At 48.0% G+C, this 10,868-nt stretch overlaps 1 pseudogene; it reads right to left on the bottom strand.

Annotated features, from left to right (window-relative positions):
* Positions 1–6,835: 6,835 nt before the first annotated feature.
* LOC149362649 (uncharacterized) lies at positions 6,836–8,506 on the bottom strand (annotated as a pseudogene).
* Between the last annotated feature and the right edge of the window lie 2,362 nt (positions 8,507–10,868).

The raw sequence follows: 10,868 nt of genomic DNA, 5'->3' as shown, positions 1-10,868 counted from the left end.
AACACCGGTATGAACAGGCTTCCATGCATCCTCTTTGTTGCCGATTGAGGTTTTTTGGAATAGACATATGATGCTCTCCGGAAAGTAGATGCCATCTGGTCTCCTGTGCAGTAAGGCTTTTTTTTTGTTCTGGATGTCATCAATGCAAACAACTTTTGCACTTGGTCGACAAACCAAGCAGTTATGACCGCTGTTTTATCGAAATGCACCATTTCCACATGATATCGCAGTGCTGCAGCAGTATCATAATGGAAAAAAGTGCATGCTGGCGCCACTTTTATCTTGCCAAAGTGGCCTGTACTTCTTGAAAAATTTAGCGCGACACACAAGGACAGAAAGAGTAGACGACACGAGCGCTGACACAGTACCGCTGGGTTATTAAAGTCGAAAGGTAAACATGAAACAGAGCCCAAGGAACTAGAAATGTAATTTAACAATACTGCAGATTGGGCGAGTTGGTTAACATACATCTTGAAAAATTTAGCGCGACACACAAGGACAGAAAGAGTAGACGACACGAGCGCTGACACAGTACCGCTGGGTTATTAAAGTCGAAAGGTAAACATGAAACAGAGCCCAAGGAACTAGAAATGTAATTTAACAATACTGCAGATTGGGCGAGTTGGTTAACATACATCTTGAAAAATTTAGCGCGACACACAAGGACAGAAAGAGTAGACGACACGAGCGCTGACACAGTACCGCTGGGTTATTAAAGTCGAAAGGTAAACATGAAACAGAGCCCAAGGAACTAGAAATGTAATTTAACAATACTGCACTGGCCTGTACTGATGCATGCCTTTTTGGGTCTTGGTGCTGCTTTAAAATTGCCTTACCCAAGTTCTATCTGCTCCTTCGTGGGGTTGAGGGACACTTCTATGCAGGGAGTTGGTTTGCCTCAGCAATTTCATCTGGCAGATATATCCTCTGGCCTTTTGTAAGATGAGTTTAATTTCATCTGGCAGATATATCCTCTGGCCTTTTGTAAGATGAGTTTTTCAGCAGATGAGGCACATTGCCATGAAGTACCGGCGTCGTGCAGCATCCTGCTGATGCTTCGTGTAACACTTCCGCAGCGTGCATTTGCCCACGCCAAATCACCGCCATGATGCCTCTTTGCAGGGGCCCATGTCGCCAAAAATGGCATGCGCTTTTATGCCGATGTTTTCACATGCTGCTACTATAGCTTCAATCTTCATTTTAGTCATCAGAGCATGGAAGCTGTTCTCTGTAAATTCATAGCAACTGTCTGCTTCCATCGTGTTAGCCGTCTGAGCATCATTACTAGGCCGTGCATTGCCACACAGTCTTCAGGAAGTGCACCATTTCCAAGCGGAACTGATGGCATACCGATGATCCAGCCGGTCGATGAGTTGAAGTCTAGACCTTCGGAGATTTGGAGCTCATCAGTCATGAGCACAGCATTCCTCTCTTCCTTAAAAAAAAAAGATAAACCTGAAAAGTAAAAGGAGGAAAAATGTCTAGAAAGCCACTCACTGCAAAAGGAAGGCCTACTGGAACTCATATACACATTTTTTGCCTGTCAGTACATTAAGAGACTACTTTTGTATAGGGTGTTTCACGTAACTTGAACCAAGGATTAAAAAAAAAGTGGAGCCCCAGAGGTTGTCGAAACCAAATGCATATTGTTTCCAGTCATGTCGCGCTCCTCAGAGTATTTTTTAAAATTCTGATTAATTAGTTAATTAGCTAAGATTAGTTTCGCAAAATTTTTAACATTCACTTTAGGGTCGCGTGCGTTTCATTAAACTCTAGTAGGGGTTACGAAACAACCGATCCAGTTTTTTGTAGTAACATATCTTTTACGTTGTTGAGGGATTTGCGGGGTCGCAGCGGAGCACCAGAGAGAGACGACCAGCGTGGCAGGCTTCTAGTTCCGGACTGCGTGTGCCGGGCGTGCGCTCCGAGCACGCGCTGTGGTTCTTTATTTTCTTCTGTCGCGGGAACGCCGATCTCAGCGCCTGCGCTTTATAGCGTCGCCGGGCGCTACAGGGCCCCCCGCCTAGACGGAACGTCGGAAGGTACGTGCCGACGGGGCAGAGATGGAGTAGCCACGGCAGGCAAGCAGGCAGCTAGAGTAACAGTGTCCCCACGGGGTCGCTACAAGGTCCGGTAAGTTCAGGTCAGGGGCCGGGAAGAGCAGTCGGGTGGAGTGCGCCGGCTCAGGTGGACGAGCTTGGCTGCTGCGCAAGGGGCGAATGATGCAGGGTGCCGAGCTGACAACGGACATGGGAGCAGGGGAGGCCATGGTCGGGCCGTCACCGACTGTAGCGCTGCCCGCGGACACAAGTGTCGTCGGTGTGGGGACGTTGGAGCTGGTGTCGGTGGGAATCTGGCGCGCCGAGTACGTCGTCACAAGCGCTGGAGTGGGCGAAACGGCTCCGTGGAGTGACAGCAGCTGTGTTTTGACCATCGACACAACGGTGACAGCTGTGACGATGCCGGAGGAAGTTGCTAGGCTCAATGCAAGGTGCTTGGGTGAAGCTGGAGTGACAGTCCGGAGCGACTGGCCAGTGGTGATGTGCGTGTGGGCATGGTCGGCTGTGGGTGGCTGCAAGAAGGTTGTGCCAGTGACAGGCCGGGGAGCTGAGACTGCTACATCAGACGGCTGGCTGGCAGCAAGAGACACAGCTGGTGGATGGACAGTTGCTGCACTACTCGGTGTGGATAGCTCGACCATTTGCTGCTGAAGGTGGCTCAAGTCAGGCACCAAAACAGACGCTTGATGCGACAGTGTCGAGCTGCCAGGGTCAGACTCCGAGAAGCGGGTGACAGTACTCAGGGCTTGGGCTGCGGCGTCTTGGGCAGGCGGTGTGGCCGCCGGGGTAGTGGGGCTGGTATATGACAGATGCTGCGGTGCCGGCAATCTCACTTCGCCTTTAGCACGATCGCTCAGGTCAGTGACTGACGGCTTTGGCGGAATGAGCGATGAGGCGGCAGGTGAGCTTTCGGCTGGCAGCGATGCTACGCCGTAGGATAAAGTTGGCGGAATGGGGCACTCGTCGAGGAAGAGCTCGACGGACGGCAGCACTATTGGAGATGAGAGAAGTTGCTCACCGGGCTGTGCCGAAGACGCCGTATCGTCCTTATTGGAGGCGGTATGGCCGGAGGCGCTGAACATGGTGGCGCGAGGCGCATCTGTCGCTGAGTGCGCTGACGTGGCAAACGGCGGTGGGCCAGGCACCTCACCGAGCTGCTGAGAGAATGACTGCGGACTTGGGGCCGTGGAGTCATCGCACAGTACTGCTAGCGTAACCGGGGCAGCAGCATGTGCTGCCGGAAGCGATGCGGTAGCGTCTGGTGCGGTCGGTGCTAAAGAAGCCGGGCCGGAGACGCTGGACTGGAGTGGCGGCGAGGCAGCGAGGGGCTGCTGAGGCGGGCCGGGTTCTGATGAAGGCTGCGTGGGCGCAAGCGAGGCCGGTGCAGGGCCAGAGGCTGGCGGCGGCGAAAACGGGTCCGCGGCGTCGTAGAGCGGCGGCGGAACGTAGTACGCGCCGAAGTCCGCCAAGACGGCCGCCCGCAGCTCATCGTATGGCCGGCAGCCGAAGGCAGAGTAGGTGAGCCGACGCAGGAGGTCGGGCGGGAGGATGTCGCAAAGGACTGCGTGTTTAAACGGCTGGATGGTGATGCCGTTCAGGTACATCGCAGCCTCCAGCTGGGCGAACCACCCGCCGACGCCTGCAGGCCGGAACGCCGGGAGCGGCGGGTCGAAACTTGGGTGCTGCCAGTACGCCATGCTAGGACGCCGCTGAGATAGAAGGCATGGTTCGCCGGGTCACCACTGTTGGGGATTTGCGGGGTCGCAGCGGAGCACCAGAGAGAGACGACCAGCGTGGCAGGCTTCTAGTTCCGAACTGCGTGTGCCGGGCGTGCGCTCCGAGCACGCGCTGTCGTTCTTTATTTTCTTCTGTCGCGGGAACGCCGATCTCAGCGCCTGCGCTTTATAGCGTCGCCGGGCGCTACAACGTGGTCCTTTTTTCCAGCATTTAAAGAAAGCCCGCGAAATATGAAAAAAAAAAAACCCACGTGATTGCGCTCTTGCGCTACCGTATTGTAGAGCTGCCAAGCGCGTTCTGAGTGAACGAAGCGTGTGTGCTCACCGTCTCGAAGTGAGCGGCTGACGCCGCTCTCAGCATTGCCTTTAAGTGCGTCAGCACATTCTTTCTGAACATGGTAAGCGCGCGCCGTGATCAGTGATAAGTGATAAGCAGGCCGTCGACAGCCAATTCAAACGGCGCTTCTATTCAACCATCGCATAGGCGAAACAAAAAGGAAGGGAGAGTAGTGGGGTCGTGTATTTCAAGGTAGCCTTCATTTTTTTTATCTATATCATTTTACAGCCCGTCGAACTGAGCGGCGGCCTCTCACTTGGGCACGGTCAGCGCGCGCGTTTAGTTTGTTCAAAACACGGTTGGGAGCGCTGGAATATGGTAGTGCATGAGCGCAGTCACGTGTTTTTTTTTTCATATTTGGCGGGCGCTCTTTAAACGCCGGAATAAAGGACCACATAGGAGATACGATGCGGCAAAAAACTGGATCGGTTCTTTCTTAACCCCCTCTATAACTTAAGGGAAGGCACATGAACTTAAAGCGAACAATAGCAAATTTGCATAGTTAATCTTAGCTAATGAACTAATTAAGCAGAATTTTCAAAATACTCTGAGGAGCGCCACACGACGGGAAACAATATGTCGTTGGTTTCGCCGAGCTCCGGTCAGCCACTTTTTTAAATCTTTGGTTCATGTTACGTGAAACACCCTGTATAATGACGGAAGGCAACAGTCACTGTAACCAAGGAGCATAGAGGATGTTTTTTAATTTTTCGTGTTTATCTATGGGAAATAAATGAGGTTATCATTTTTTCCACAAGATCAAGTAAGACGGTAAATGCTGAGTGCAGCTGCCATGGCTAAATATGATGGAACGCCAAACTGTCCCTTTATAGAGACATTAGTGTAAACAGAAAATCTTCTCTCTTGGCAGATCAATGCAATGTAGACTTCACTACAGTCTCTCACTAACAGCGTGGTACATTCCGCACTGATAACATGACAACCAAGCAAAAACAAAGGACACCAGCAGCAGTACTTTTTGACAAAGCTCAACAAAATGGAACCAATGAATGCACACAGCATAGAAATAATACAACCAACTCTAAAAGGAAAACTGCGTATTAGGCCAGCGCATTCAAGTGGGCAATGAAGGAGTGCCATGATACAACAGCTGCCTGTAATAACCGACTGGAATTACCCTGCTGCAAGCGCTGGAATTTGCTATGAGATCACCAGCAGAGTGCAATACAGCTCGCTGTGAGGTTGTGTTGTGTGAAGGAAATGAAGTCGCCAGTGGTACTGAGGTGATTGAAAGCATAAAGTGGTGCACTGAAAACTTGAATACACACTCGCAACAATTTTGGGGATGACACAGCGGCACGAACTACAAGGATACCCTTATTTCAGCAGCGTGAAAACAGGAACAAATAAAAATAAAAAACAAAACTCTGACAATGCCTGCCTTTCAATAATGTTTGTCATGTTCTAAATTCAACATAAACACCTTCTACACTGCTCTTGGCTTGAGCAAGTACTCGAAAATGGTTTTGAATGTGCTAAACAATTGAAAAGTCTCCCGCCGCGGTGGCTCAGTGGCTATGGTGCTCGGCTGCTGGCCCGAAAGACGCGGGTTCGATCCCGGTCGCGGCGGCTGAATTTCTTTGGAGGAGAAATTCGAGGCCCGTGTACTGTGCGATGTCAGTGCACGTTAAAGAACCCCAGGTGGTCGAAATTTCCGGAGCCCTCCACTACGGCGTCTCTCATAGCCTCAGTCGCTTTGGGACGTTAAACCCCATAAACCAAACCAAACCAAACCATCATTTTCAGTGCAAATTTTCAGCAGTCACACTTTTTATTCATACCTCTCTGAACAAAAAGATGAGCATTATCGTGTTATAAGGTGCTGGCCATTTATGTGGACCAGCTGACGTATGCACTATAAGGGCAGAAATATATTCTTTAATTATCCTAGTAGATATTTGGTCCATTGCAGCTAGTTTTCGTTGTAGTTGAAGCAGCCAAGGACTTCTATGCAACTCAAGTAAAGTTACCAAAATGATCAAGAAGCTAAGGACACCGGCAACTTAGTGTAGAAATTGTGCATACCGCTAGTATTGAAGGGGAGCTTATGGAAGCATTAGGAAGGCGGAAAGCAAATGATGGGAGTAAGGCAACTGCAGATTTTTAAATGGACTATCAAGCGACTGGTTAAAAAACCTTGCCATCTTGTTCACACAATGCATTGTGACCTCAAGAATACCGAAATGTTGGAAGAAAGCCAATGACACCAATGACTCTAAAAGCTACAAACCTGTTGATCAGAAACATGGAGGCTAACGAAAAGGGTTGCACTAAAACTTAGGCTAATGTTATGAGGTATGGAAAACAATATATGTTCAACCTTAAGAGACACGGAGATCACATAATGTATAAGAGAAAAAAAAACCTAAGTTAATGTTAACCTAGCTGAAATCAAGAAGAAATGGTCAGGGTATGCAGTGCAAAGGCAGGATGATCAGTGGTCCACTATCGTAACAGAACCGGTCAGCATAGTGAGGATGGCAGAGAATCAGGTGATTAAATGACATTCGAAGTTTGCAGGGGTAAGTTGGCTGCAGTTGGCAAAGGAGAGGAGGGTTACTTGCTTGCATATGGGAGAGGCATTTTTCCTGCAGTGAACACAGTTTCAGTGATGAGAATAAAAGGCACATCTCTTTATAAAACATATGGCTGTCGTACATTGGCAAACGTCGGCAAACTTGCTACAGTAACAGTGAGCATGGTATGGGTGAAATAAACGTGTTACTCAAGTTCATGAAAACACAAAGATTCTGAACAGAAGAAAAAGGCACAACTGCAAGTTCCTTTGAATATGAAAGCACCTTAAACAGATGGCTGACTTCAGCAGAGGAGTATTTGGCTGTTGTACATTTCAAGGGCCGAACAAGAGCAATTGCAGAACCACAGCTTAAAATTCTTTCAATAATAGCTAAAGTGCCATCAGAGATCTGCACCACAGAGTTGTTAGTTTTCCTTTTGTGTGCATAGCCCCTGCCCCTCAAAATTCTGCCATTCTGGCACAGGCGCGGATATTCAATGGCATTTGAGTTCACTTTCAATGTTTTTTATCGTCAAGTCTTTGGCAAATAGGGTTCAGCTCGACCGAAGAAGCGCACCGCCGCAGAGATGCAAACACTGTTCTGTGTTACTGCTGTGTCCAGTGCTGCGCAATAATGAATGACACGTGGAGTGGTAGCCTGCTTGAGGTACTCGTGGACCACGCCTTCCACCTGCAGCACACGACATACCTGGTGGGGAATGCCATTGGCAGCCTTCACAGCTTGTTTAAGAGTTCCATTCCCTGCCTCGAAAGGAAATGAAGAGTGAGACCACAATGGACCCCAATGTCGCACCCTTTTACCAATATGGAGAAGTTGGTGCACATTGTATGTTATGCTTTCTTCTCCATAGAGGATTTGAGTGCGGACATGAAAGTCCAAAAGCAGTTCCTCTGCGGCAGCAAGGCCAGAAAATGAAATTCTTGGCTTCAGCATAATGTGAAGGGCCTCCACGAGACATGCCCAATGCTGCTGGTAGCTTTTGTCCAAAATGCCATCATGAACTGGCAGACTGTAATAAAGCAGCCAGTTTTCAAATTCTTTGGCCTTCCACCATTTACTTTCAGTGGTCGGTCGGGGCATGCGTTTAACATCTCTAGGAGATGCAGTGAACTTTATTCTGTCATCTATTGTAGATTGCAGTCGCCCTATGTAAAATGGTGCACCCACTCGCTCCAGCCATAAGCTTAGGAACTGGTGCCCCACTCCCAACAGCACGCAGTGCATATAGTCTGGAACAAAACTCCAGACTATATTGAACTGCTGCATGTCGATGAGTGGGGACACCGTCTTGACTCCATGTATGGGGACTTTCTCTAAAACAGCCCTCTCCATATCCTGCACCATTTGCTCCTCACTTCTCTCATCAATTTTCGGCTTCGACTAAATACTTGGTCACTCTACCTACCTTTTGACCTTTCTGTAAATACCACTTGCATCCATAATACCCATTGAATGGGGTCACACCCTGCATGGGTGTCCTGGCCACAGAATCCACTGCACAGCAAATACAGAAAGCTTTGAAAATTTTTTGGGTTCCTTTATGTTCAAACGTAAAACTTTTTTCAGATAATTGGTTCATAACCTCTACAAAGGCATCTTGGAATATGCTCATATGAGGTTTGTCCCTACTAAACCAAAAGCCTGCTAATATCAATTTTTTTCATTCTATCAGCCGGTGGCAATTCATTAATAATAAGCTGAATGGACCAGATTGATGTGCCACTCGGCTTGAAGACAGCTGCCGTCTGCATTTAGTGTGAAGCTGATTCTGTGGCCAGCCCCTTCTGTTGCAGCAACAAATTTGCGGTACATGCTACCATCTACCATGTCTGATAATGTCTCGGTGCTCTGAAGTGACTCTGTGAGATTGCAGAGCTCAGAGACCTTCAGTACTTTGCGCAACTGCAATGGCAGGTCCCAAAGAACAAAAAATCGGGCATCTGCCATAGCAGATGACCCGCAAGATTGACCACACTGAATGCATTTCAACACTGAGTGCGGTGCACAAGACCCAACATATATCACACACTGCGGAAAAAAAAATGAAAGGTCATGCTGGCGTCACTTTTTTCGAACACCTTATTGATACTGTGTTTTGTCTCGGGCAGGACAGGGCATTCAAAAAACGAATTAATCATTTTAATGAGGCCTATGAGACCAGTGAATGACAGGTTGTTGTGTAATGAGTACTTAGCACCTTCATTGAAATGTCACCTTTAGAAAGTTTTACTTTCTGTTGCAGCACCTCACTGAAGAAATCAGAAAGTCCACACTTAGTTCCGTCCTTTGCTGCTCCATCAGTCAAGCCAAAATGTTCCTGCAGACAAGAAAGTGGTAATATTGAGGTGCTTGCATAACAAACCCCTCAATGTTTATAGGCCTGAATTTGTTGCACTTGAAATAGATATGTGCACAAGGTCTCATGAAGATTTGGTTTAGAACCTTAAATGATTTTCAAAAATTACAAACAAATCATTAACCTCAAAAAGAAGCAAATGGTATTCACAGGCAGTAATAAAGTAAGGCTCAGCACTTGCGCACGTCATGAGCTCTAAATGGAAGAGGTAATGCACTCGATGGGAGTTTTGCGCCTCAGTGGGAGCGTGCATTCTTCAAATTGCCGTGGTTATGTTGACGGCGCTGACAGCAGCTACCTATATGCACTGCGCTGAACAATTTTTGGAATTTGGACGGTAAAAGCATGGTTCTATAGTTGGATACAACTTAATTCTGCAGCGAAGCTCCGCCCACATTCAGCCTCCGCGCACAGAATTCCTCCACGACGAAAAAGTAGTTCGCTGCTTAAACGTTTCTTGTTGCGTAAAAAAACAGCTTATCACAAGAAAAAAATGAGGAGCTCTAGAATTGTGATACGTAGACTGTTTGATGTAGTCAAACGTTAAAAAGCTGATTTTGTTTAGAGTTGCGATTGGCCGGCGGAGTAATATAGGACGCCGTGGACCGTGGCCCAGTGTTAGCAACTGCTGTGTTTTTTTAAGTTGTATCTTACTATAGCATGACAAAAAGCCACCTCCAGAATGTTTGCACTGTCAGCAAAGAACCTTTGTTATTAACCCATTTTTCCTTTTGCCCACATTTTTCCCTGTAGGGCGCACTGATGCTGTTACGCTCATACTAAAACACCACATGGTGTCAGCAATGTTTTGCCTGATGTGCAGTCCCTTTATGAGAGCGCTAAATAGAATTCACTCGCTTCTTGCACACAATATGTGCGTGCTGCTCTTTATGGGTGGTTCCGATATAAGAAATGGCATGATTATTCCATTAGACAAAAAAGTGCACTTGACTTGTGTTTAAATCTTGATGTATAATTCCCATGCGACATGGACACAGACGAACCAGGAGAAGCACGAGCACTATCCAGGTCCAAGCAACCTGCGAAAGTCAGCTTTCACTCTCGTCAGATGGGAGAGGGACTTATATCAGATGATACAAATTTTACGACCCATCATTCAGTATCGCTGAATGACCAGGTGCTTTGCATGCCGTACCAAATCGGCACGTTACACATAAGGAAGTGGATTCAGGCAAGGGCATCCGTCGGCTCCAAGTCGACTCCGAAAGTCATGCCGTGTGCACACCTTTCTCATTCGAAGTTCGAGACGTCAAAATGATGTTACTTAGGACTTGTAAGCACGAAGATCAGCATATTCATTTGTGACAGCTGCACTCATCTTGTACAACAGGCTCATCGTTGTTTATTTCGCTCTATGAGTTACACGCTGCATGCATTCAGTCAAGTTGTTTACATGCGATGCAGTAATTTTGCCGCCGCGGTGGCTCAGTGGCTATGGTGCTCGGCTGCTGGCCCAAAAGACGCGGGTTCGATCCCGGCCGCGGCGGCTATAATTTCTTTGGAGGAGAAATTCTAGAGGCCCGTGTGCTGTGCGATGTCAGTGCACGTTAAAGAACCCCAGGTGGTCGAAATTTCCGGAGCCCTTCACTACGGCGTCCCTCATAGCCTTAGTCGCCTTGGGACGTTAAACCCCACAAAACCAAACCAATCTTCTAAGAGAGCCAGGGAAACAACGGTGAAGTCAAGCAGAGGTACGTTGTCGGCGGATTCAGGAACAGGTGTTTCATCCTCTCTGATGTGCAGTCTGTTGTTGAGTGGCGATTCTGGCACTGCACTGTCTATGTGGTTTGAGCCGAC

The sequence above is a fragment of the Amblyomma mixtum genome, chromosome 2 (assembly GCF_055824585.1).
Source record: "Amblyomma mixtum isolate Tamu chromosome 2, ASM5582458v1, whole genome shotgun sequence".
Lineage (NCBI taxonomy): Eukaryota > Metazoa > Arthropoda > Arachnida > Ixodida > Ixodidae > Amblyomma > Amblyomma mixtum.
The sequence above is the reverse complement of the archived record's forward strand: the minus strand, read 5'-3'. Positions and strand labels throughout refer to the sequence as shown.